This window comes from Podarcis cretensis (genome assembly GCF_951804945.1).
Source record: "Podarcis cretensis genome assembly, chromosome: 3".
Classification (NCBI taxonomy): Eukaryota; Metazoa; Chordata; class Lepidosauria; order Squamata; family Lacertidae; genus Podarcis; species Podarcis cretensis.
In genome coordinates, this window is record NC_137172.1 from 13,712,131 (window position 1) to 13,735,522 (window position 23,392).

Here is a 23,392-nt window from a genome sequence, read left to right on the forward strand (position 1 = left end):
CTGTACAATATGTGTGACTTAGCAGAATTGTTCTCGCTGTCTTATCTTAACCATGCATGATTATTGCCTTTCCATTGCTGAGTCTATACTAAGCTTAAAATGCCCTGTGGCTTGTGTTCCCCATCCCTGGGGACAGTCCAAATATAACTCCCAGTTTTATTACTGTTTCATCTTTATCTTCAATTTCTCTTACTTTTTTTCATGTGAAGGGTCAGCCTATGTCAAAGTTTTATGAGGTATCTATTTCACTATAAAAATTACCCCTCTGTGACTGACACCTGCTATCAATCACATTCATTTCCATTATGTTGTAGCTCTGCCTAGCAATTCAGGATTATGGGATAGTGCTTTGGTACGGATATAAGATTTCTTCCTCGCTTCCTGCTTGGGAGAATTCGAATCCTACAAGTTTGGCTTCGTTTACCATCTCTTCCTTCCCACCCCGCCCCACCTCCCGGATGTTAGTGATGTCAGATGAGTTCTCTACATTGAAAATTGAGATATAAAGGGATAGTTCAGTTATGTCAAGAACGGTGCTAAACAAAATGACAAGTGCATATGCATATATTGTGTGTGTCAATGTGCATATATATCTCAATTAGAGATGCTGGCGGACTGCCAGGTTTGAGTAGGGAAATGGTCCATGGGGGCTGGTTTGCCTCAAAGAAGAGATGGACATCATCCCTAATGTTTTTCCCCAACTGGGACAAAAATCTGAGTCAGAGGGGCATGCCTGCCCCCCAACTGCTCATTCCCAGCATCATCACCAGTGATTTCTACAAGCCCACCCTCCCCCCAAACAGCATTCTCCTCCTTTTCATTTATTTTCCAAGTACAGTGGTACCTCGGATTAAGTACTTAATTCATTCCGGAGGTCCATTCTTAACCTGAAACTGTTCTTAACCTGAAGCACCACTTTAGCTAATGGGGCCTCCTGCTGCTGCTGCGCCACTGGAGCACGATTTCTGTTCTCATCCTGAAGCAAAGTTCTCTCCCCCCCCTTTACTGTTTTATTAAATTTGCTTAGTAACATAACATTATTATATGTATTCTATAAAACAAAGAATACAAAACAAAATTCATTCATACTACAATGCATAACTGCATAACATTAGCTTCTGAAACTACATAACATATGGTTTCTGAAAAAAGGCTTACATAACAAAATCAATTCAAAATACCATCCGGTTTACTTTTTTTCTTTTCTTCCCCCTCCCTCCCCACTCCAGCCCTCCCCCCCCATCAGGCCTTCCTTATTCTGATCTTTATCCATATACACAGTCTGTTCATTCGAGCTTGTATGTTATGGTTGGCTTCCCCTCTTTCTATCCAGTTCCTGTAAAATGCCCATTTATTTGTGATTCTTTGGCATTTATTTTCCCATCTATCCTCTGCCACTATCTGTGTGAGTATTTCTGATTGTACGTATTCAAAAACATAATCATTCCATTTTTCCATATTCCATTCGGCCTTTTCTTTCCATCCCAAAGCAATAACTGCCATTCCAGCTAAAATCATAATCTTGTACAACTCTTAAGCATAGTTCTTAACCTGAAGCACTATTTCTGGGTTAGCGGAGTCTGTAACCTGAAGCGTATGTAACCTGAGGTACCACTGTATGGAAGCAATAGGAGCATCACTGCTTCCCACAACCTGGTGCGTTTTTAAAATACTACTCACATCATTACATGACCATTGATCATGTTGGCTGGGTGTTCTGCCAAAGGTTCTGGCAACCTAAAGCGATACTTCTTAGAATTCAGGTAGACTATGGAAACCACCAAAGTTTTAACAGATTTTATTTAAAGGATGAGGGAAATAAAGGGAGAAGAAATGGACGATGTCTTATAGTCCCATATGTTGCCAGAGAATCGCCTTCCTTCCTGGGCAGGCAATGGGTCAAACTTCTGACAGGTGAGAGGTACAGCACAGGTGGCAACAGCAAGGTCTGCACTGAGATTCCTGCTTGGTGGGCTTGATCTTTGATCTGGGAGTGCTGGCGACACTTGACCACTTGGGCTTAGGGTCACCTTCCCATGACCTTGTCTATATGTGGCAAGGTCAGGGGAGCAGTCATAGCAAGTGGTGGATTGCAAAGGGTGTGGTGGCTGAGATCTTCCCGTGCTGAGCCAGTGTCTTGTGGCTAACATGGGGACCCAGTTGTTCTTATCTCTAAAGGGCACATGACCCTTCATACCAACTGCACTGGCTCCCAGTTTTGACCTTTAAAGCCCTATGCGGCCTAGGACCCTCATACCTATGGGACCACCTCTCCTGGTATGCCCCACAGAGGGCCTTAAGGTCCACAAACAACAAAATTTTGGAGGTCCCAAGTCGCAAGCTGGTTAGATTGGTCTCAACTAGGGCTAGGGCCTTTTCAGTACTGGCCCCAACTTGGTGGAATCTCTGTCACAAGAGACCAGGGCCCTGAGGGATTTGACATCTTTCCGCACTGCCTGCAAGACAGTGCTGTTCCACCTGGCCTTTGGTTTGGACTCAGTCTGACCCTTATGTTTCCCTTATGTTTTGATCTATGGGCTACTATTAAAATGAGGCTGCATTTTAAATTGCATTTTAACCCGTATTTTAATAATTTTTTTTCCTCATCCCCCCCCCCCCATTATATTTTTATTGTAATTTTACTGGTATTAGCTGCACTGAGCCTGGCTCTGGCCGGGGAGGGCGGGGTATAAATAATAATTGTTGTTGTTGTTGTTGTTGTTGTTGTTGTAATTGTTGTTGTTGTTGTTGTTGTTGTTGTTGTTGTTGTTGTTGTTATATCACATTTCTCCATTCAGCTGGCCTTTCTATAAGAAGTGCTGATTCTAGCAAGCTGTCAGGAACTCCTACGAAGCTCTACTATCCAAGCTGACTGACTGCACCTCTCCAGGATTTCAGACAGATTTCAAATGTCATTGAGATGGCCTTACCATGTCATGGATAAATACAAGCGAATGGACTCAAAAATCAGCTTCAGAAAAAAAGTGCATGATTTATTATCTTGGATTTTAAAGATCAGATGCTAATTTCCAAAGATGATTACTAGACACTACATATTAAAATGTTTTTGGTTTTTTTTAAGTTGCACTTCAGCAGTTTAGGCAACTGACAGCAATCAAACAGCACATTAATTTGTACTGTTGGCTCTAGGGTGAGACGATGCCATTTGTTTGGGGCTTTTGGGCACAACACAACAGTCATTATTACTCTAGGAGCTAAGCTACTCAACACTTCTACACAGGGAGGAGAAGCGGCTTCCTTATCCTATCAAAGCAGCAGGGGATTCTAGGTACATTAGGCAGAATGCAATTACCCAACTTGGACTGAGGCCAGGGCACAGGAGATAATATCTTCCTTCTTTGGGAGAACCACACGGGACCCATAATGATGATGTTTTATCAAGATCATGGATTTGTGCTTTTTGTGCATGCAAAAGTCAGGACTTCACAGCTAAGGAAGTTTTCTCTCTCCAGATAAGAGGATCACTGTGCATAAGAAAAGGCATGTATTTCTTTTAATAAAGGAGAAATTAATTTGTTTGCATTGTGTTTCTGGTTGCATTGATGCCACCTATATGCTACAAAACCAGGCTTGCAAATGAGGCAGATGTTCAAGACACCCCATGCTCTTCAGAGATGAATAAATTGTTTCCCTAGCAACAGAAACTTATGCAAACTCTGGAAATATCTTTCCTCTGCTTCAGGTTCCCGTTTTTCATTTAATGCTTCATGTGCTTATTAGCCTCTTAGGTGGAACAGCCACAGAGCAAGATTCGAAAAGGGAAGCTCAACAGAACGGAATAAACAAAGCAGGTGTGTTTCTGGAACTTCAGTCTATCAACATCAATTATGTATTGAAAAAATTAACTCACTGGAAAGTATCTTTTCCTTTTCAAGAATTCTTCACAGTTCTGTCAAAACAGTGAAGCCGATGATTTAGCAAAGTGACTTTGTATGTTTATAAGCAAATGCATTTCATAGACTCATTGAATTGCAGAGGGCCATCTTCCTGGTGTTTGGTTGGAATCTCCTTTCTTATAACTTGAAGACATTGCTTTGGATCCTACTCTCTGGAGAAAAAGAAAACAAGCTTGCTCCATCCTCCATGTGATTCAAGATGGCTGTCATAACTCCTCTCAGTTTCCTCTTTACCAGACTAAACATACCCAACTCCTTCAACCATTCCTCATAAGGCTTGGTTTCCGGACCCTTAATCATCTTGGTTGCACTCCTCTTCACACATTTCAGTTTATCAATATCCTTGATAAATTGTGTTGCCCAGAACTGGACACAGTATTCCAGGTGTAGTCTGGCCAAGACAGAATATAGAGGTGCTATGACTTCCCTTGAACGGGACAGTAGACTTGCTAAGACCCCTAGATCCTTTTCACATGTACTGCTGGCAATCTGGATGTCTCCCATCTTATATTTCTGCAGCTATTCTTCCTGCCAAAGTGCAGAACCTTACATTTGTCCCCAATGAAATCTGTTTTGTTAGTTTTGGGCCAATTCTCCAATCTGTTAAGGTAATCTTGAATCCTGATTCTGTCTTCAGCCACATTAGCTAACCCTCCTAATTTGGTGTCATCTGCAAATTTGATAACCCCTCAATACTTTTATCCAAGTCATTTATAAAGACATTAACAACAACAGAACCCTGTGACGCACTACTTGTCACTTTTCCCCAGGATGATGAGTAATCATTAGTAAGCACTTTTGAGCCTTGCTCAGTCCACCAGCTACAAATCCAGATCAAGATACACTACATTCAAAGCATTCCTATGATCTACCAAGCTTGTAACTGTTAAAAAATGAGACTCATCTGGCATGACTTACTCATAAAGGGAGCATGTGTGTGTGTGTGTGTGTGTATACCTGAGAAGAGAGGGTAGGAGAAGCATTGTAGACAATTAAGGAGCACTCCAGCTTAATGGTGAGGCGATTGTGTTGAGCTTACAGCAGAATGGACATCTGTTGCATTCCAGCTTGAGAGGAACAAAGCAAGATGGTTAAGGAAAGCTGTTTCCAGCCATGCAAGTGTCATGATCCCTGATAGGATATGACATTTTTCAAGGACCATTTCCAGCTGCTGAAAGTGCTTACATGTCTCTCATGTGGGAGAAAGCGCTTGTCATGTCCATGGCGAGCTCCAATGCAAGGCTTCCCCCTCCCTTTTTTTCTTTTTGCAGGAGAGACTGGCAGGAAGACCTGGGTAGCTGCAGACAGAGGGGAGCAAATCCTGTTCTGAGTTGAGTCCAACCAAATCTCACACCTTCCCTGCCTATGACTGCCCCTTCAGACTTGCTCAACGCCCTCCATGGTGCAATCACAACATTCTGAATGGCCATGCATCCCCTTCTGCTTTGTCTCTGCAAACCCTGAGCTATTGTACAGAAGACAGTGGAACTGATATATTGGTTCTACTGTGTGGGGAATCCCAATAAAGCCCCAGTAAAGCAGGGGGCGTCTGGGAGAGTAAGAGCAAAGGTCTATTAATTGTACTAGCTATATTGCCATTTGGCACCCTTTTCTTTGTGATGCGGAAGACATTCCGGGATGACTTGGACAGGAGGCAGGAGAAAAGCTTCTAGCGAGGTACACCTTGAAGTTGATAATGCAGGAATCCATGGCCAAAACTTCCCATCTTTCTTCAGGCAAAGCTCCTATGGAGTAAGTGCGCAGTAATTGAATGAAAGCTGAATTCCTGCTGTACTGAACAGAGTTGATAGAGGACTTCCAGATTACACAGCTCAATTTTCGGCGTCTTTTTGCAAAGGCCCGCTGTGAAGCAATTAGTGGGGACCCTTCGGTGCTGTGGTGCAAAGGAGGAGCAATGTACATCTGGTCTCCCTCTAATCTGATCATGCTCTTTCCAGGGGTGTTGGAATAAAGCAATGCTGCTTTGTCACATTCCTTTCTATTTTGATATACAGTGGTACCTTGGGTTACAGACACTTCAGGTTACAGACTCCGCTAACCCAGAAATAGTACCTTGGGTTAAGAACTTTGCTTCAGGATGAGAACAGAAATTGTGCTCCGGCAGTGCGGCGGCGGCAGGAGGCTCCATTAGCTAAAGTGGTGCTTCAGGTTAAGAACAGTTTCAGGTTAAGTACGGACCTCCGGAACAAATTAAGTTCTTAACCAGAGGTACCACTGTATATGCTCAAAGTCGCTCAGGGGCAGATTTGCTGTCATCATCTCAAGCAGTCAACAAACCCAATATGTGCTTGAGGCAAGGTTTTCATGTGCCAGCCCCACACTCCCCACTTCACTCTGATCTTTATGCATTTAGTGCAGGTGAGGGGAACTGCATATAGCCAGTGAGCAGGATCCCGATCAACCACATGGGTCAGGCTCTACAAACGGGTGGAGATTGTCACTTGCCAATCACTTGACATCACAGGACCTGCTTTTGCCTCTTCGGTCCTGGGTGGAAAAGGCTGAAACTTTCAGCTAAATGGCCTTCGATGTCTTCTTGCCATTGGAAGTTCTTCATTTTCAGGGTTCCTATTGTTTGGGTGGCACTGTGGGTTAAACCACAGAGCCTAGGACTTGCCGATCAGAAGGTCGGAGGTTCGAATCCCTGTGACGGGGTGAGCTCCCGTTGCTCGGTCCCTGCTCCTGCCAACCAAGCAGTTCGAAAGCACGTCAAAGTGCAAGTAGATAAATAGGTACCACTCTGGCGGGAAGGTAAACGACGTTTCTGTGCGCTGCTCTGGTTCGCCAGAAGCGGCTTAGTCATGCTGGCCACATGACCCGGAAGCTGTACACTGGCTCCCTCGGCCAATAAAGCGAGATGAGCGCCGCAACCCCAGAGTCGGCCATGACTGGACCTAATGGTCAGGGGTCCCTTTACCTTTACTATTGTGCAGAGGCTTCTGAAGTTGTTCAGCTCAGGTGATGATGCAGGGGACATTTCATGCTGACCACCTGAAAAGAGCTCATAGCTCCAAGTGCAATGCTATACTTTCTGCCCACTGCCTCCTATTCCACAGGAGTAAATGGCAAATATTGTGAAGTGTCTCCCCCCAATCTGCCTCCCCTAATTTGCTGGCGGGTGAGTTTTCACCCCTAGATCTACCACTTAATTCTGATCTACCTTCTGACTACCACTGATGTATTAAAAAGCCGACAAGAGCAAAGTCCAGGCAAGTGGGTGGGTGCTGGTGGTAATGGGGATTGACTTCCATATCAGTCTTTGACCAGTGCTAACTCTGTCTTTGAGAAGCTTGTCACCGGCAATGTAACATGAACATGTGAGACTAAATTCAGATTGCCCCCAATGCGCAGCTTGTTCCGCCCCAAAAGGTGGATGATAACAAGAATGCTGCCTGCCTGATTAAACTGAGCAAACATGACATGGGAGTCATAACAGAGCCGTATCTATGCACCATCAAGCTGTCACTTTGATAAAATGACTTCTTCCCCAACACCTCCATGTGCCTGTGCACCATTATGATTAGCCGCACTAAATCTCTATCATGGTGCTTGTGCTGGTCTAAGTGCAGCATTTTCATATTTCCACAACTACGGCCCTTGCTTTTAACTTGGCCGTTAGGGGTGGTGGACCGTTCAAATCACAGAGAGCTCTAAAACCCATGGGAGTTTCTTATGTATCTGTCTGAAACCATAGGTTTTTGTTATTGTAGCATGGCAAAAAATAAAAATATTTTGATGCAACATCAGGCTCAGCCAGATGAAACTAAACCCTTTAGAGCAGCGGTCATCAACCTGTGGGTCCCCAGATGTTGTTGGACTAGAACTCCCATCATCCCTGAGCTCTGGCCTTGCTAGCTAGGGGTGATGGGAGTTGTAGTTCAACAACATCTAGGGACCCACAGGTTGAGAAAGGCTGCTTTAGAGCAAAGTCACAGTCTAGAACAAGCCACTTCCTGACCCATTATGAACTGGTACAGCAGCAAAGTCAGAGAGAAAGACATTTTTCAAATGATCTTCATTTACAAAGGAGCAAACAGCTATTTGGGTGTCATCAGAAGCCTTTGCACCAAGGGTCTTTTCATAAGGGATATTCCAAACCTCTTGATTGGTTGATTGGCTGTTTCCATGCACAGGAAATAAGGTGCTTTAGCCTTTTCCAAGACGATGCATATACACATCTGTGGGAGTCATAAAGCCAAGGCAGAGGCTTGTAAATACCGCAGGGTGCCCCCTGACCTCAGCTGACCAGCACTCTGTGCCTTACAATGTATTAGGATGTATTGACCTTAAATGGAGTTGTGTTTCCTCTGGGCAGTGTTTCCTTATATGGTGATGGGAGTGTAAAGCCATTACTAGGAGGTAACGTGAGACACTGGCAGACCGGCCATGCAGGCAGAGAGGGGAACAAAGGATAATAAAATCAGGAGAGGGCAGAGAAAGGAGCTGCTCTTACCATTCATGAAAATACTCGCTGCCTCTTGTGTCTTTTTTCTATGCTAAGCACCATCTAATGACGGCAGGACTCCGTCACACATCCTGGGGTGCGGTTGTAGTACAACAACATGTGGAGGTCACCAGGTTGGGGAAGGCCAAAGCAGATGCAGCATGGCGAACAAAACCCATCAAATTGGGTAGCTTTTGTGTGGAAATAATAATTTGTGTACATGCATGGATTCACATGTGTAAGAGAGAGCTTATCGCCACTTATCTAAAACAAAGTAAGAATTACATTCTGTACCTGGTGCTGCCCAGGAATTCTTAGAACCCCCTAAATGCTGAGATTATATACAGATAATGTGATTCGTTCCTAGGGCTGTGCAGACTGCAGGTATCACCTGCAGACTGCAGGTATCATTCTCTGCTCTCCACTTTGCTGGGAACAGGCTGTCACAGTCAAAGCACATCAAGGGGCTGTTTGAAAGCCCAGGTGGGGCAACAGATGTGACTCTTAGTTTTGTACAGCAAGCTACATCCCAATCCATGCAAGACAGCAGAAGTTTCTGCACTCTTTCTTCCTCTCCAATGATTCTGACTCAACATCAGGAAGAACTTTCTGGCACTAAGAGCTGTTTGATGTTGGAACAGTCTCCCTCAGAAGGCTGTGGACTCTCCTTCCCTGGAAGATTTTAAGCAAAGGTTGAGTGGCCATCTGTCATGGATGCTTTAGCTGAGATTCCTGAATCACAGGGAGTTGGACTAGATGTCCTTCAGAGTCATCTATTATGGATCTATTATTTCATTCATAGTCATCCTTCACTTCCAAGGGTTGAAGAGCTTCACAAACTGTGCACAGAATGGAAAGGATTTGGTTTAAAATACATGCCTTTTTGTAATTGATTAATGTTTTTTAAAATACAAATCACTGTTTTCATTAACTTCTTGTTATTAAAACCAATCGGCTGCATATTCCATTTTTATTTTTTGTTTTGGCAGAAATGAGTTATGGAACCTTATTTTTTTTCCCCTGTGCAGCAGCTGAAAAAAAAAAGCAGTTTTCTAAAAGCTGCAGTGATTAATTGTCATTCAATTATTTCCTGACTATGTGCAAATTAGAAAATAGGCCGGCTTAGATCAATGAGTATAAAATTCATCCAGCTATGTCTTCAAGCCAGGAACATTCCTGATGATGATAAAGAGGAGAAGATCAATGACATCAACTGGTCCATCTTCCTGCAACAGCAGCCTGTAGGCCAGAAGTGACCCGTGAAGCAATTTAATCTGTTCCCTCCCTGCAGCCCTATTACATTTAAATCTCTTTTAAGGAAAAGGATATCTTGCTGATATGAAGCACCAACTACTACAGAGTCTGGTGATATTTAATAGGAGATTGGCTATACAGCAGCATTCTCTTTTGGCCCATAGGCCACCGCTGATGAAGAGCGGAGGGGAACAGTTCTATAATTCAGACATGCTGTTGGTTTTGCTCCCCTTCAATTGTGGTAGGAAATCTGGATTTAAAATTTGCTGATTTGCTTTGAGCTGGTGAGAAATGAGATCTGCTGTTGTGATTCAGTCTATTCTCTTGTTATGGTGATTTGAAATAATATTTTGATGTCAAGTTTGAGTCTGCCTTTATATTTTTGGTCCTAGACTTCGGTATTAATTGGCGAGGAGGTCTCCATGGTGCAAACCCACCAGCAGAAGCTCTGGATTTGCTCCACTGGTAGCTTTGCACTGCACTGACATCCCGGCTGGCTTGCCCCTTCCTGTAAGCTACAACAACCCACATTCCAAGAAAATAGTGTAGTGGCTCCATCCCACCTGGTGTTCTACTTTGGATGCATCTGCTGTTGAAGGTGATGCTTTTCAAGTCTGTAGCCCAATGACACCATTGGGGATGTGATGTTCCACTTACTCAGTCTGAGTCCAGTTTGAAAGCAGATTAACTTCAAATGTCATTTTGGAAGTGTATGAATTCCAAATACCTGGGGGCGGGTTGCATCCTCCATCTCAATCTGTTTTAAATGAAACCATTCGGAACCAGATGTTCAAGTCTATTATTTCAGTAGCCATCATGTGCTGAGGACCTTTTCAGAGGACCTAATTCTTAGACAACCAGGCCTTCATTTGTCCATTGAAGGTCTGAGGTTTAAGCAGAAGGAGCTGGGTGAGCGTATGAGCAGGGCTCCTATTAGCGGTAATGATTGCTGTGATCAGCATCGGGTGGCAAATTTCCTAGGTAGGCTGGCATGAATATTCTAATTCCAGTTAATTGCCATCAGTCCTAATTGGGAAAGAAAATGGCTGTCTGAATCCCGTATTGAAAAATGATGTCAAGTGATGACTATGGAATGCATGGGAGGTAAACGAGATGAGCCATTTCAGGTGATGATAATTGAACAGAAACGAGCAACTGAAGATGAGTGACAGAGGATGATGTATGCTGAGTAGGCAGAAGAAGATAAATAATGTGCAGTGAACTTTGCTAATCAGCTGGGAATCAGAAAAGAAAACTATTCTAGGGCATATTTGTAGGGAGTGTATCTGCACTATGAATAACCCTGCCTGGGAAATACAATGATAGACAGATATATATTCCACAAGGGAAATGAATGTGCTATTCTCCTCTTGGTGACTATAGTCACTCTAAGGGACGAGGAAGGAGATTGTAGGAATCATTGGAGGCTTATGCAATGTGTGAACACTAGTGATTGGCTGAGCCTCCTAGACCAATCCATGCACTTTGGCTTATTTTACAGAAGAAATGGAAATAGGCCTGTATGTATGGGTTTGTGCGGGGCCGCAAAATTAGCGGTGTGCACCAAGCACAAGATTCAGATTGAACATGGGTTCAGCACCTTGAAACAGAGTCTGCCTCAAACCAGAGTGCTCTGTAAGATGCCCAAACTGGCAGGGGGTGCATCTGAGTCCCTCTTCCCCTCAGTCTCTTGGCTGTTACAGACTCCTCCAATTCACTGATCCCTTATTCCAAGTCATTCTCCAACCCTGCTTCTTCTAGTGCCCACTTATCAGTTGATCCAGCCACCACTCCTCAGTGTCCAGCCAGTCCCTGGCAGTAAGTAGGGGAGGTTGATGACTCTAGGTAATGGAACATGTTGGAACACAGCTATTCTTATGTACTGAAGTTCTCCCCTTGGGCCAGCAGGGGGATACTGTAGATTGTTTTCACTCAGGTCCACATATGCAAATAAAGGATTGAAAGTGACGTTCAGTGATTGGATAGTTACAGAAAGTGGTTACAGTTGCGTTGTAGTGAAGCTCTATATAAGCAGGCTGGCTGAACCCTTCAATTCAGTTCTGTTCTGGCCTGTGAATAAACAAGAACTGTTTGAAGAATTGCTGTGTTGTCTGATATGTTCCCCCACAACTTAACAGCTATAATCCTTATTATTCTTATTTATTTATTTCCTGCCCTTCACCTTAAGGTTCCAAGGTGGATTACAGCATTAAGCTGCAATATATTCTTCTTCTTCTCTTCTTCTTCTTCTTCTTCTTCTTCTTCTTCTTCTTCTTCTTCTTCTTCTTCTTCTTCATTCAATTTATACACTGCCCTATACCTGAAGGAGTGTCTCTACTCCCATCGTTCAGCCCAGACACTGGGGTCCAGCTCTGAGGGCCTTCTGGTGGTTCCCTCACTGAGAGAAGTGAGGTCACAGGGAACCAGGCAGAGGGCCTTCTTGGCAGTGGTGTCCGCCCTGTGGAACGCCCTCCCACCAGATGTCAAGGAAATAAATAACTATCTGACTTTTAGAAGACATCTGAAGGCAGCCCTATTTAGGAAAGTTTTTAATGTTTGATGTTTTGTTGTGTTTTTAATATCCTGTTGGAAGCCACCCAGAGTGGCTGGGGAGGCCTGGCCAGTTGGGTGGGGTATAAGTAATAAATAACAACAACAACAACAACAACAACAACAACAACAACAACAACAACAACAACATAACAAGCAGTTTAAAATAAGGCAGGTCCTAAAAACATACACATCAATTGTCAACGGCCAAGGTAAAGAGATATGTCTTCAGCCTTCTCCAAAAGCTATATAATGAAGGTTCCAGACACATATCTTTGCAGAGGCCGTTCCACAGTTTAGGGGCAGGCACAATGAATGCCCTCTTCCAGGTTGCCATGCCCCAAACCTCTGAGGGTGGAGTAACTACCAAGAGGGTCTTCTTCTGCCAATCTCAGTACCCAAGAGGACCTGTTGTGAAGGAGGTGACCTTTCACATATTTGGGGCCTGAGTCATTTGGACTTTAAACACCAATATGAGCACCTTCAATTAGGCCCAGAAACAAACAATGTGTGTAGCTGTTTTAAAACAGGGGTTATATGAGATCTAAATGGAACCTCCCAACCAACTGCTGGAGTTTGGACCAACTGAAGTTTCTGTGTCATCTTCAAGGGTAGCCTCACACAGGGGGGGAGGAAGGGTGTGTGGTAGGAGTGGTCCACCCTGGGTATCACCACTGAGAGGGGTAACAAAATGCCAGGTGGCACTTACCGTGGGGCCTGCAGTGCACCCGAGCCATGCGTTTCTCCTGGGAGTGACGTGGTGGCTTGGGCACCAACAGACTCCACGCTGCCCCCAATGGTCCGTCCACTGCCTCCCCTTCAACTGTAGGGCAGCTGAGTGGGAGGAGGCAGGCAGACTCCTCAGAGGCCCCACAGAGCGTCCTGCCCTGGCATGCCCCACCCCACGTGCGGCTGGCCCCTCCTCTGGGCGTGTGATGGCCTGTGATTCAGACTCGGATGCTGAACCTGAGGGATCCCAGCCTGCACAGGATTCCCCGCCTCCAGAACCAGCTGAGCTGGGGCTGGGGCATGAACCTGAAGGGTCCTCACCTGTGCTTTATCCTCAGGTGCAGGCATCAGCTGAGTCTGCTCTGGCCCCTGAGGTGATGGAGGACCCATTGCCTGCAGGTCCTCCATTCTCAGTCCTGTCAAAGGAAGCTGAGGTTGCTTCTGGGTCCTGTAACCCTCCAGCCTCTCCTGAGCTACAGAGACTCAGGGCAGAGAGGCGGAGGGAACTACCGGTAAGTTCCCGCAGGAGGAGTGCTAGCCTCCAGGCCAGGAGAAGCGAGTCACCAGAGGATTGGGGCCACCCTATGCCTCGGGGCAGATAAAAGCTGGCCAGCCCCAGTCCCAAGTTGCGGGTGCAATATTGTTGGTTGCTAATTCCTGCCTGAACCCTGCCCTGCTTTCCTGCCTGAGCTCCTGACTCGCCCTGGCTCCCTGCTTGCAAGCCTGTTCCTGACTTCACCTGACTCCCTGCCCTGCACCCAGCTTCAGCTACTATGGATTCCCTTCCTGTTGCACCTTTGTCCACAGACTGGACTTGGACCTCACCTGTCGGGTAACCCATGGGACCAGCACAGGGCACACACACCGCCCCAGGCACCTGATCAGCTTGCTCCGCTGCTGGCCCCACATAGAACACATTGCAGTAATCAAGTCTGGAAATACCAGAACAAGGAGTACAGTGGCCAAGTCATGTCTGACCCCAAAGGACTCATAGTTGGAGAACCAACTGGTAAAAAGGCACTGCTAGCCACCAGGCACCCCTGAGCTTCCAACGACAGGAACTACAAGGCCATTTTGCATTTCCAAGCTATATCCGTGGGTTGTGGAATGAGCGTTGAGGATGAAGCCTTAGGCACGCATATTACACAAATATGATGTAACAGCTTGAGGATTCCAGTGGCTCAGTTACTGTTGAGCATTGGCGGCAGCGCAGCTAATCAGGAAGTTTCACGATGTTGTCAGCCCAACCTTGTGATTGGTTGCCTATCCGCAGTTGGCGATGCAGCTGTAAAATACAATACGACTAAGCAAAGTGAAGTGATTAAAAAGTTTTGGGCATTAAATGAAAAGTAAAAACCTCAGCGCTTTGGCTTTGTGATTTGCTGCCTAAAAGGCGTGTTGGAAATGAATGCCTCTCTCACATTCTCTATGAAATTGACTGAAATGGAACATGATTCTAGTGAGTTCTGAAGTGATTAAAATGTTCTCTCTCATAGCGATTGATTAAATACAAAGTAAACCTCAGCTTTGTAATTTGCTGCATCTGTGTGCATCTCTGGCCCAGAAGAGATCAGCTAACAGCCCCTCACAGCCCACAGTGTGAGGCAGAGGCATTTGCATTAGAATCCGTGTTCCATTTCATATTCCTCTCTAGGAGAGATTGCAATAATTGGAATGCCATTGCACATCCCGGTGCTTGCTAGTTAATTAACATCCCCTGGGGCTTCCTTGCACTGCAAGCTCATTGCCACATAGCATCTCAGGGACTGCAGTATACTTCCTGCTGTGCATGCAGTGTGGTAGATACAGTGGTAACTCGGGGTTAAGTACTTAATTTGTTCCGGAGGTCCGCAAATGTGGTCCATTCTAGCTATTCGGGGACATTGTGGGGAATTTAAAATGGCAGCCAGTTATGGATGCCACTCATTGGGAGCCCAACGATGTACAGTGGTACCTCAGGTTAAGAACTTACGGTAATTTGTTCTGGAGGTCTGTTCTTAACCTGAAACTGTTCTTAACCTGAGGTACCACTTTAGCTAATGGGGCCTCCCACTGCTGCCACCATGCCGCCGCCACACAATTTCTGTTCTCATCCTAAAGCAAAGTTCTTAACCCGAGGTACTATTTCTGGGTTAGTGGAGTCTGTAACCTGAAACGTATGTAACCTGAAGCGTATGTAACCTGAGGTACTACTGTACAATGCAACGATGCCCATGAGTTCGCGGTGCTGGATCCATGTTTTGCGCTTTATAATGGCAGCTTAATAATAACAACAACAATAATTTATTATTTATACCCCGCCCATCTGGCTGGGTTTCCCCAGCCACTCTGGGCAGCTTCCAACAAAGTATGAAAATACCGCGGTCTGTTAAACATTAAAAGCTTCCCTGAACAGGGCTGCCTTCAGATGTCTTCTAAAAGTCTGGTAGTTGTTTTTCTCTGACATCTGGTGGGATGATGTTCCACAGGGCAGGTGCCACTTCCGAGAAGGCCCTCTGCCTGGTTCCCTGTAACTTGGCTTCTCGTAGCGAGGGAACCACCAGAAGGCCCTCTTTGCTGGACCTCAGTGTCTGGGCTGAACGATGGGAGTGGAGACGCTCCTTCAGGTATACTGGACCGAGGCCATTTAGGGCTTTAAAGGTCGGCACCAACACTTTGAATTGTGCTCGGAAACATACTGGGAGCCAATGTAGGTCTTTCAAGACCGGTGTTATGTGGTCTCAGCGGCCGCTCTGAGTCACCAGTCTAGCTACAGCATTCTGGATTAGTTGTAGTTTCTGGGTCACCTTCAAAGGTAGCCCCACATAGAGCTCATTGCAGTAATCCAAGTGAGAGATAACTAGAAGGAGGTTATACCATTGGTACACCTCACTCAATATTTTCTACACTGACTATCAGTGGTTCCCCAGGGAGACATGAAGAATTGTATCTAGGCATTTCTGCTTGCAAATCAGATACTCTACCACTCATCTGTGGCCTTTCCTAGTTTAGCAGAACAAAGGAGTGTGATAGTTTGGTGACTGTTCCTAGAGGAAGGTTCTAGGGAGGGCTGCCTACTGCATAACAATGGCAACACAGAAAGACCATGGATCACTAGTATAATCCATGCTCTGGATGAACAATTTTCATCCCAGTATGTTTCTGAGCACAATTCAAAGTGTTGGTGCTGACCTTTAAAGCCCTAAACGGCCTTGGTCCAGTATATCTGAAGGAGTGTCTCCACCCCCATCATTCTGCCCGGACACTGAGGTCCAGCGCCGAGGGCCTTCTGGTGGTTCCCTCACTGCGAGAAGCCAAGTTACAGGGAACCAGGCAGAGGGCCTTCTCGGTAGTGGTGCCCTCCCTGTGGAACACCCTCCCATCAGATGTCAAGGAAAAAAACAACTATCTGATGTTTAGAAGACATATGAAGGCAGCCCTGTTTAGGGAAGTTTTTAATGACTGATGTTTTAATGTATTTTTAATCTTCGTTAGAAGCTGCCCAGAGTGGCTGGGGAAACCCAGCCAGATGGGCAGGGTTTTAAATACATAGGTAAAGGTAAAGGTACCCCTGCCCGTACGGGCCAGTCTTGACAGACTCTGGGGTTGTGCGCCCATCTCACTCAAGAGGCCGGGGGCCAGCGCTGTCCGGAGACACTTCCGGGTCACGTGGCCAGCGTAACAAAGCTGCATCTGGCGAGCCAGAGCCGCACACGGAAACGCCGTTTACCTTCCCGCTGGCAAGCGGTCCCTATTTATCTACTTGCACCCGGGGGTGCTTTCGAACTGCTAGGTTGGCAGGCGCTGGGACCAAGCAGCGGGAGCGCACCCCGCCGTGGGGATTCGAACCGCCGACCTTTTGATCGGCAAGCCCTAGGCGCTGAGGCTTTTACCCACAGCGCCACCCGCGTCCCCCAATTACACACACATTTTTTGTGTGTGTGTGTGTGTTTAAATACATACATACATACATACATACATATATACATACATACATACATAAATGCACATGACTATTGTTGGAGTAAAGTTTTCCATATCAAATATACACTGTGCATCTTGAGACGTCTTTACCAGAGCTGAACTAAGAAAAAAAGTTCTCACTAACATCTCTGGCAGGATGGCCAAATGACCTCCCATGGCTAACTCATAATAAGATCCCATTAATGGAGCCCAGCATGGCGTTGGCATCCTTTGCAATGAGACCATAATGCTGACTCATATTCAGCTCTTCATCTGCTGTCTTGTTACCTCCAGACAGATGGCTGCAAATTGTGCCCAGTTCTTGTATGCATTTTCTCCTTTAGGTTTACCATCTTTCCAGCTTCCTGATTTTTTTCTCTCTGCCCCCCCCCCCCACTTTAACAGAGTGCATTTATTAGGCTGAACGGTTCAGCTATCTGCGGGGCTGTGATTAATTCTACCTTGTGGTTCACCTGGGGATGGAGCAGAAGGGAGGTTTTTAACAAAGCTCCTTGGTTTCCAGTGAAAGGCTAAATTCCACCACCACAAAAAAGCCTGACTTCGACAGATTTTCACCCCACTATGATTTCCCTTTGGATGGTTCCTTTCCTTTCCTTCAGATTACAAGACAGATCTGACAATATTTATCCCAGCACCATTTGTTTACAAAGATGGGTGCCTGGAGCTTATGATTTGCAGTCTCCTGACAGGTGCAAGAATGTGTGTGTGTGTGTGTGTGTGTGTGTGTGTGTGTGTGTGAATTTTTCTTTCTGGACCTCTGCAATTATTATTTTTATCTGAAGGCTCTTTTGCGGGAGAAATAAAACAGCTCACATCAAGCAACACATCTTTTAACTTTAGTCAGGTTATACCTAGGCATTTGGAGAACACTGGTGTCTGTCTGGGTTTTTGATGGAGTTTATCCTGCATGGTGTATATTTTGTGGTATTTTTTATGACATTTGTTTTGGACTCAGACTCTGAGGTGTCTATTTTTTTATTGATTTATTGAATTTCTTAGGTCTTTTGCTATTGTAACTCACTTTGGGAGATGGATGGTTGTGAATGTCCTTCAGTTGTGTGAAGTGATGTGTATAAGTACAGCTTAGTTTAAGAACAACTTGGATTAAGAATGCTGCAATCCCGGAAGTAGGTGTTTTGGTTTGTGAACTTTGCCTTGGAAGCAGAACATGTTCTGCTTTCTGTTGAGTGTGTTCCATTTGTAAATTGAGTCCCCCGCTGCTATGGGAAAGCATGCCTTGGTTTAAGAACACTTTGGTTTAAGAATGGACTTCCAGAACAGATTAAGTTCATAAACCAAGGTACCACTGTATATTATAACCCAAGGCAAGGTTAGATAAGAGACTGCTCTGTCCCACACACCCCTGGCCATCACCTTGAAGGAGATGTCATGAAATATTCCATATGATGCAGTGGTACACCTTACATGACCTAGAAACTGAGCCTTGAGTGAAGGGCTTAAGTTCAGTGGTTAGAGCATCTGCTTTATAGGCATAGATTTCTCCAGGACTTTAAACAGTAACATGAGCACCTTTAAAAACTCTTATTGGCATATATTTATTTCTAACATAATAAAGTATAATAACGGATGCCAAATAAAGTAAACTAAATTAAAAGTAGAAAGGGAGAGCTAGAACTAAAAATACAGGATGAAATTTTTGTACCAAAATTGAACATAATTCAGTGGTACCTCGGGTTAAGAACTTAATTCGTTCTGGAGATCTGTTCTTAACCTGAAGCTGTTCTTAACCTGAAGCACCACTTTAGCTAATGGGGCCTCCTGCTGCTGCAGCACCGCCAGAGCACGATTTCTGTTCTCATCCTGAAGCAAAGTTCTTAACCTGGGGTACTATTTCTGGGTTAGTGGAGTCTGTAACCTGAAGCATCTGTAACCTGAAGCATATGTAATCTGAGGTACCACTGTAAATTAACATCACAAGATTCCAAGTAAACACAGGCACAAGGTTAAAATCATCTTGTACCTTATTACTCCTGTAAGACATAATGTCTTTATCGAGAAATGATGAGCACATTTAATTGGGCCCTGAAATTAAATTGATGCCCAATTCAGCTGTTTTAGAAAAAGGGGTTATAATAGTTCTAAAGGCAACCGCAGATGCATTTTGGACCAGTTGAAGTTTCCAATGTCAGGTAATGATACATGTTTTCTAGTTCATGAGATTTGAAGCTCTGCGCTCCACCCTGGCGCTTCCAAAGCACTGCGCGTTACACTGTGCAATCTAAATTAAGAGTTCAGAGCATGCTCAGAAACACCATTTCAAGTTCTGAAATAGGTTGGGACCACACAACTGTAGCAGTGAGTACAGTGGTACCTCGGGTTAAGTACTTAATTCGTTCTGGAGGTCCGTTCTTAACCTGAAACTGTTGTTAACCTGAAGCACCACTTTAGCTAATGGGGCCTCCTGCTGCCGCCCCGCTGCCGCAGCACGATTTCTGTTCTCATGCTGAAGCAAAGTTCTTAGCCCGAGGTACTATTTCTGGGTTAGCGGAGTCTGTAACCTGAAGCGTTTGTAACTTGAAGCGCCTGTAACCTGAAGTGTATGTAACCCGAGGTACCACTGTATTTGTTAACAGATATAACAGATATAAAAAGTGCTATGGAAAAAAACATTATGGGGGTGGGGGAAGCCCCCAAGGCAATCTGCCATTAATTTCTGAGGCCCTCCTTTGTGTGCCTCCTCCTTGAGAGGCCCAAAGGGTGGCAACACGAGAACAGGCCTTCTCTGCAGTCGCTCCCCGTCTATGGAATGCCAGGGAAGTTCGCTTGGCGCCTTCATTACACACCTTTAGGCACCAGTCAAAAACCTTCCGTTTTAACCAGGCCTTTGGTTGATCTTATTGACATCCAAAACCCTTTTAGAATGTGGCTTTGTGTGTGTGGGGGGGGGTATTGGGTTACTGCTTTTGGTTTGATTTTACAGTGGTGCCCTGCAAGACGAACGCCTCGCAAGACGGAAAACCCGCTAGACGAAAGGGTTTTCCGTTTTGGAGGCGCTTCGCAAAACGAATTTCCCTATGGGCTTGCTTTGCAAGACGAAAATGTTTTGCGAGTTCCTGCGGGGTTTTTTTCCTCCCCCCCCTTTTCTAAGCCGCTAAGCCGCTTATCAGCTGATCCGCTAAGCCGCTAAAAGCTGCTAAGCCGCTAATAGCGCTAATCCGCTAAGCCGTCAATGGGCTTGCTTCGCAAGACGAAAAAACCGCTAGACGAAGAGAATCGCGGAACGGATTCTTTTCGTCTTGCGAGGCACCACTGTATATGTTGTGGTCTTGTTGTGAACCACCCTGAGACCTCTGGGTGTAGGGCGGTGTATAAGTTGAATAAATAAATAAATTTTGGATTCTGCTATACAGAGCCATCTGCTGCCACATTTTTATAACACATTTTTAACGTTATAAATTGACCTGTGTAGCTGAGTTCTTCCGCTTTCTCCTTTTCCCAATCTGAAGTTCAGTTCTCTACATCCCCACATCCATTTGCGATTATTAGTCTTATAATTTAGTTCCCATAAAAAAAAAATCTTTTTTTGGGGGGGGGCATGGATTACTTTGCTGGAAAACTGTATTGTAATATCGAGAGGGTTGGCTGTGTTTCAGTTTGCATGTTGCTTGGGGAAGTGCAAATTATGTTGGTCCTCCTTGAATACCAACTGAGCCAAATCTCGGTGTTTGAAGCAAGCCACACTCATCTGCATGAGCTGGGCCAGCTGGCACAAAACTACTGAAAATTGCAGTGAACAGGAAGCCATTTCCAACACACATGATAAGGAACAGAAAACAATGTTTTCTCCATTTCTGGCTCAAGCCTGCACAAGACCAGTGTTCTGGGGAGAAGCTGAGACATAGAAAATGCCAAGCACATGGTGACTGGCATAGAGTAGAAATTTTATAGCACCCTAGGAGGATTATTTTTCATTTTGGCAACTAGCCTTCATTGGGTTAGATTGCCCCTCTTGGCTGTCATTCTGAGGATATGATAGCTAATTAGGAAGGAAATAGACAGTGTCTCCTCTGCTGCTGCTTTTTCTACTTCATATTTTGAAAAGTTGTTTGTCAGTTTGCTATACATTAAAATAGCTATACATTAAAATAGCTCCCAGTATGTTTCCGAGCACAATTCAAAGTGTTGGTGTTGACCTTTAAAGCCCTAAACGGCCTTGGCCCAGTATACCTGAAGGAGCGTTTCCACCCCCATCGTTCAGCCCGGACACTGAGGTCCAGCTCCAAGGGCCTTCTGGCGGTTCCCTCGCTGTGAGCAGTGAGGTTACAGGGAACCAGGCAGAGGGCCTTCTCGGTGGTGGCGCCCGCCCTGTGGAACGCCCTCCCATCAGATGTCAAAGAGAAAAACAACTACCTGACAATTAGAAGACATCTGAAGGCAGCCCTGTTCAGGGAAGTTTTTAATGTGTGACATTTTAACGTATTTTTAATCTTTGTTGGAAGCCGCCAAAGGCGGGGTACAAATAATATATTGCTGTTGTTGTTGTTGTTGTTGTTGTTGTTGTTACTTTTGATGATGGCTCCTGGGATCAAGGAGCAAGTATTCATCTGCATTTGGTTGCAATTGGACACCATTTTGAATCAAGATCACAGACGGAACCTTTCAAAACTGTGTTAATTTCAACCAAAATTTGCATAATTGATCCTGAAATAAAGGAGCAGGTTGTATCTACATTTGGATGCAATTGGATGCCATTTTGAATCAAGATGGTGGGGTTTTGGCCTTTCAGAATTGTTTCACCCACTGATTACAACAGTGATGATTTTTGTTTCTTTGTTTCTTCGCGCTCCTGAGCAATAAGACTGCTACTATATCATGGAATAAGAAGTGAGGGTTTGTTGTATTGCAGATGCTCCTGATTCTACTGGCAGCATGGTTCTTAGGATCAAGAGCAGGCCCTGGTATAATAATAATAATAATAATAATAATAATAATAATAATAATTTATTATTTATACCCCGCCCATCTGGCTGGGCCTCCCCAGCCACTCTGGGCGGCTTCCATAGAAACCAAAAATACAGTAAAATATCACACGTTAAAAACTTCCCTGAACAGGGCTGCCTTAAGAAGACAAGAAGACAATATTGTGACAAGTATCATTCACAAATCCTTGCTGGACCTGATCTATCACTATTGCTCACCTCTAACTCAAGCAATGCAGACTGTCACTGCGTATTGTTGGCCACATGAGCAGGGCTATGCAGGTCGAGAATTATTATTATTTATTGAATTTATATACTGCCCTATACCTGGGGGACTCAGGGCGGTTCACAGAATAAAATCAAGATATAAAACCACAAAATATGTCGTAAAAATAAAAACAAAAACCCAATAGCCGAAACCCCTGAAAACACAAGGGCATAGAATGTAGATCAGATCAACCAAAGGCCTAGTTAAAAAGAAATGTTTTTGCCTGGCAGCTAAAGGTATATAATGAAGGCACCAGGAGAACTTCCCTGGGGAGAGCATTCCACAGACTGGGAGCCACTGCAGAGAAGACCCTGTTCTCATGTTGCCTCCCTCTTGAGGAGGAAGCACATGAAGAAGGGCCTCAGAATGTGATCTCAAGGTCTAGATAGGTTCATATGGAAAGATGTGGTCTTTGAGGTATTGTGGTTCTGAGCCATTTAAGGCTTTATAAGTCAAAACCAGCACTTTGAATAGTATACCTGTATACCTGTATATCTGAAGGAGTGTCTCCACCCCCATCGTTCAGCCCGGACACTGAGATCCAGCACCGAGGGCCTTCTGGCGGTTCCCTCATTGCGAGAAGTGAGGTTACAGGGAACCAGAGAGAGGGCCTTCTCGGTAGTGGCGCCCGCCCTGTGGAACACCCTCCCTTCAGATGTCAAGGAAATAAGCAGCTATCTTCTCTTTAAAAGACATCTGAAGGCAGCCCTGTTTAGGAAAGTTTTTAGTATTTAATGCTGTATTGTTTTTAACACTTGAGTGGAAGCCGCCCAGAGTGGCTGGGGAAACTCAGTCAGATGGGCGGGGTATAAATAATAAATTATTATTATTATTATTATTATTTGAATTGGGCCCAGAAACTAATTGGTAGCCAGTGACGTCGGACCAGGATCAGTGTAATATGCTCAAGCGGTCTTGCTCCGGTGAGCAACCTGGCCTCTGAATTCTGCACCAGCTGAAGTTTCTGAACTGTCTTCAGAGGCAATCCTTCATATAACACATCGCAGTAATCTAGCCTTGAGGTTACCAGAGCATAGACAACAGTAGTTTGGCTATCCCTGTCCAGATAGGGACATAGCTGGGCCACCAGCTGAAGCTGATGGAAGGCACTCTGGGCCACTCAGAATAAAGGCTATTGCCCTGTCCAGAGGCACCAACTTATGAGGGAGAAGGTGGGGTTATAATTATAATTATTCCCATCAGAACACTGTGCTGGGCTATCTGTGTTTAAACATCTCTGCCCACCCTGTTCAGCGCCCTCTTAATTTTTGCTACTGTGTTTGGTGGGGCCTTGGAGTGGGCAGAA

At 45.0% G+C, this 23,392-nt stretch overlaps 1 long non-coding RNA gene across 1 annotated transcript; it reads left to right on the forward strand.

Moving 5' to 3' along the window:
* Nucleotides 1-1,771: 1,771 nt before the first annotated feature.
* Nucleotides 1,772-5,472, forward strand: LOC307212009. The gene is made up of 3 exons (XR_013836719.1): nt 1,772-1,914; nt 3,742-3,812; nt 5,189-5,472. It is a non-coding gene; the product is annotated as an uncharacterized lncRNA (long non-coding RNA).
* Nucleotides 5,473-23,392: the final 17,920 nt, after the last annotated feature.